The sequence below is a fragment of the Nannobrachium achirus genome, assembly GCF_963921795.1.
Source record: "Nannobrachium achirus genome assembly, chromosome: 15".
In the NCBI taxonomy this organism is placed as follows: Eukaryota; Metazoa; Chordata; class Actinopteri; order Myctophiformes; family Myctophidae; genus Nannobrachium; species Nannobrachium achirus.
In genome coordinates, this window is record NC_137822.1 from 33,848,984 (window position 1) to 33,854,003 (window position 5,020).

The 5,020-nt window shown below is 44.8% G+C and overlaps 1 pseudogene across 1 annotated transcript; it reads right to left on the reverse strand.

Annotated features, from left to right (window-relative positions):
• Positions 1–307: 307 nt before the first annotated feature.
• On the reverse strand, positions 308–1,080 carry LOC308299786 (inhibitor of growth protein 4-like; annotated as a pseudogene). Its single transcript has one exon. The product of its transcript is annotated as an inhibitor of growth protein 4-like (transcript).
• Between the last annotated feature and the right edge of the window lie 3,940 nt (positions 1,081–5,020).

Sequence of the window (5,020 nt, forward strand, 5' to 3'; positions counted from 1 at the left end):
TGTCTGCTGTTAAACCCGGAAGTTTGGTCCTGATAGTCTCCAGTAAACCCCCGGGGAAACTTGTGGATAGCCTACTTGTGTGCCAGCAGAGCGAGCAGGTACTGCGATTGGTGCTGGGTATGTGGGTAGTAGCACACAACACTTGTGGGCTGGTGGTGACATCTCGGTGACCTCACATCTAGAGTGGGGGTTATTTATATATCAGGTCGCACTTGTTGGTTGTGACGAGAATGCTGCTCCCTCATTGGCAAAAGGCCCTGCCTTTGTACTGTCGGCTTCTAAATAGTTGAAACATGTGTAAAATAGACTATTTTTTTATTGGTGACCATTCATTTTGTTTCAGGTATCCAGGTGGCCTTTTCCTCTTTCTGTCTGGAGAGCATGTGGACAATACCATTTGCCTCTCGGTGTGGTTGCCAGACCCACGCAGGCGAAATGGAACCATTCAATGGAACAATCGGTGTTGTCACAGCCTATCATCTTACCATAGGAGACCTGGTGACACAGACAATAGGTTGGCTCGTTGGGGTCCACCGACATTTCCAGAACATTCGAGTCGGCGGTGGCGTTGATCTCCCCTGGTTGAAGGAGTTTGACTTTCTTCAGTTTGCTCTTCGGGCCGCCACCATCTGAACCCTTCACTTTAAACTTGGCTTTGGCCACCTTCTTCTTCTGCCTGAAGTCACTTTTCATTCCCTTACTGGACGAGGAATCATAGTCGGTGAGGCTCTCATTCTGCCTCTCCTTCAGTTCAGCCTCAAACCGAGCCAGGTCGGTGTCCAGGCGCCTGATGTGCTTGTCCACCATTTCATAGGTCTGTGTGGCCAGTTGTACTTTATCATCCCCAAACTCCTTGCATTTGCCGTAGGACTGCTGAATCTGCCCGAGTATGGAGAGTTTCTGCTAGGAGGACAGAGTCCAAGCGTTGGACGTGTACTCTTTAGCCAGGGTGTCTATCTGGCTCTTCAAATCCTCAGTGTGTTGATCCAGGTCCCTGATCAGAGTTAGGTTTTGCTGCAGTTCGAATGGCATATTCTCTATGCTGTGCAAATAATGCTCCAAATATGTTCCCGCTGCCATCGTGGAAAATGTAATACAAAATAAGAACACAACTAGAAGTATATGTTTTCCTGTCATACAGTGTGATACATTTTCCGGATATCCTACAAGGATATGGTCGTCAGAGGCCCTGGATTATGCCTCAGCACATATATGGACATGCCTGACATCAGCGCAAATCGGTTTGTGTTGTGCGTGCCGTGATGATGTCAGACCAGACTAGAGCTCGATCAGCAAGAAAGAGATGGAGAAGGAAGGAAGGAGGGGAGAGGGGGAGAGGGAACCTTTCATTCATTCATTTTTCATTCATTCATTCATTCATTCATTCAAACCTTTATTTATTCTCGAAAGACATTGAGGTTGCCCTCATTTGCAGTGTCATCGAGATACATCACAGTACAATCAATATTCACAAAACATTTACAAAACAAGTTTAAAAACAGTTGCAGACACTTATTTCACACACGCAATAACACAGGCAATACTGAGCGCCAAACCTAAACTAGCTGACCGACGCATCGTGAAGACCATGAGTTCGATCAGTGAGAGAGAGAGGGTGGAGGAGGGAGGGAGAGAGAGGGACTAATGCACAGAATCAATAATCCGGAGAAGGAGAGACAATTTAGGGTATTTCATCCACACAATAACCTGGGTAATGCTCTGCACCGAACCTCAACAAGTGGATTGATGCATTGACTTGTGTTTCAAACAAGGTTTCAAAGCTGTTTTTTTTTTTCTTGTTTTTTTTTACAGGCGCATGAACACACACACACACACACACACACACACACACACACACACACACACACACACACACACACACACACACACACACACACACACACACACACACACACACACACACACACACACACACACACACAAACTCTGGAAAGAAGAAGCACGTTTTCATTCACAGGAAGTAATTAAGATTGGCTTTTTATGGCCTTTTGATATTAAAAATAAAAATATATATATTTTCCATTTGTTTTGGCATCTATTGTATCTGTTAGGTATGCCCATATGATGATCACAGATATGCTCTATAAGATATATTTTCCATTTCACTACACTTTAAAGAGGAAGGCTGTCGTTTCTACTTTATTATAGCTAGGAATCCCCATCGATGATGTCAGTGGTACGCATGTTTCTGAAATGTCCATATCCCTCCAATGAGACGCAGAGTGAGCAATGAGCATCAATTATGAGGAAAATCAACTACATGAAGATAAAGGCTGAGCATGGTTGAAGTGCTCCTTTAAATTAGCACTGAGGATTTTACAGTGTAGATTGGGGTCCCAGAGACAAGACTATCAAACAGTGTCATGGAGCCAGGGGCATCACACCAAATTCTGGGCCCCTGGGTACAAGGATTCACTGCGGGCCCCCCATGAATGTTAACTATTGAAAAATAGCAGATATACAAGCTCACAGCGCGGCACCGAGTGCCGCGCTGCGAGCTTGTAGATCTGCTATTTTTTTTTTTATTGTGAAAATGTGTGCCAAGAAACCTATGTTTCCATGTCAGTGGTGCTCAAACTTTTTCATGTGAAGGACCTCCCCCATCTCAAAATATTTAGTTCCAGGGACCCCCCCAGAAGCAGAATTTGAGTTACAAATGTTCAAGGGTTAATACATATATTCAAAGATTTGCGCACATTTTAACGACTTTTCAAAAATAGCAGATCTACAAGCTCGCAGTGCGGCACTCGGTGCAGCGCTGTGAGCTTGTATATGTGCTATTTTTCAATAGCTAAAGTTACTAGGGCCCCTCCACCTTGGGCCCTAGTAACTCCCACTAAGTCCCACTTTCCTACCCCTTGTGACGCCCCTGCATGGAGCCCTGGCCTAATTGTAGGCTATCAAATGGGGATCCTTGAAATGCAATAGGTTGAGAATCACTGGTGTACAGTAAACATGAAAGCTGACCTTTTCTTCCTCTGTTGTTGCTCCTGAGCCCCCCCCCCCCCCCCCTCCCACTAGGAGTCACATGCTCTTTCACTTGATCAGTTTAAAGTGAAGTCACAGCACACCACAATAGAGCTCTTATGTGAGCTCTAAGGTTAGATGAAGCGCTTGAGCCCCTGCCCTTTTATCTGTCTGTAAAAAGTGCCCTCTCTAGACCATGAATGCAGTTTTTAACTATGGTGAAATAAACGCAAATGCCCTCTTTCCATGCCATACCTGAAGGCGGCATTCAAGAGAATTGCCTTGTCTCCTGAACGTGAATGCAGCATCTTATGTTGAAAGAATTGTCCTTTCTGTGTAGAAGTCCATGCCATTACACCACATCTCCAGTATGCACTTGATTATGCTTAGTTCAGTGAGGTATCAAGCACTGAAAATAGCCGACCTCTCCTCCTTCTGTGAGCTTGGAGGTCTGCTATTTTCGATATTTTTGCCAAAAGGCCCTTTTAGAAATGTCAGCCCCTGCCTCTAACATTCTCTGCACGTCCCTGCTGTAGTGATTATAAGTATAAAGCCTCCACTACACTGCTTCTCAAACCTTTTCATGTAAAGGACCCCCACATTACGGGGACCCCCATTTGAAAATATTTGATTGATGATTCTCTTGTGATTCCCAGTTGCAATATGCTGATTCTGTCTTGTCTTAATTGGCTTCAGACTGAGAGAGTTCCATTTGTATACTGTCAGAGTTATGGGGAGACCTTGACATGTAAAAGTTTGAGAAACACTGGTCTAGTAGGTAAATGACTATAGTGAATGCCTGTCTGATTCATTCCATGTTTCTTGGAAGGCAACAATAATTGTTGTAACTGTGCAACTGATGTGCAATGTTTTCAGATGCTTTGTTCTCCTCCTCACAGACAGAGCAGACCCAGAGGCAGAAACATGCGAGCTGTTCTATCTACCACATGATGGTCTGCTGATTTGTGCCCCTTCATTAAGGAAGGTAATGATCGAGCATCAGAACTTTCACTTTGTACACGGTATCTTCGTCCATAGCTTTGTCTATAGAAGCGGTTTCCAAACGGTGTGCCAGGCACACCGGTGTGCCTCGAGGCATGTGTGCCTTGGGATTAAGTTATTAATGCAATAGGCATATACTGTACAACTAAACGAACAGTTATGTTTTTAATTTACTATCAGTACTTTGTGTGCACGTGTATCACTCACAAGCTGGCATCCATGTGTCATTATAGGCAATATTGCCTTGTTTATCTTGTATGTTCTTTAATGTTATGGAGTATAGCTGATCCACAAGGTAGGAAATAGGGTCTACTGTATGTGTTTTTATTTTATGTTATTGCATTAGTAAATAAAAATAAACATTTACAGACTGACAAGAGTGACAACATGTGTTATAGAGGCTATTTCGCACAGATATGAATACAGCTGTGCCTTGAGACGATGACCTATGATGACCTTTGGTGGGCCTTGGGTACAAAGGGTTTGTTGTGACATGTCATACTGCACCGGCGTACAGCGTGAACATGGTGTGTGTTTCATTTGACGAAGCACACGAGAAAAGGAAAACATATACTGTACGTCCAGACACACATACGCACATGCTCGTGTGTCACTTCCACGGTACGGTACTTCCAGGAACCTCTGCGGGGAGGTTTCTTCAGGACCTCACAGACTGGAGGAGGAGGAAAAACACAAGGAATGTTCATTCATGTCTCAGTCAGTCGCACACACCCCCTTCTCTCTTATCCTCCCCTCAGACTCTTTTCTTCATCTCGCCCTGCTCCGCCGTGCAGTCAGACGCCGAGGTAGACCCAGTGATGTGTGTGTGTCGGTGCGTTCTGGTCTCATTGCTCAGCTATGCAGTAGATCAGAGGATTATCCCGAGCTGAGCATGAGTGGACTTACTTGGCACTGAGCCTACGATCCTGCCCCAGGTCAACTGAGAGAGAGAGACACACTATTCAACTCAATTCTCTCTCTCTTTCTCCCTCTTTCTCCCTCTAACCCTCTATCTCTGTCAGTCCAAGCC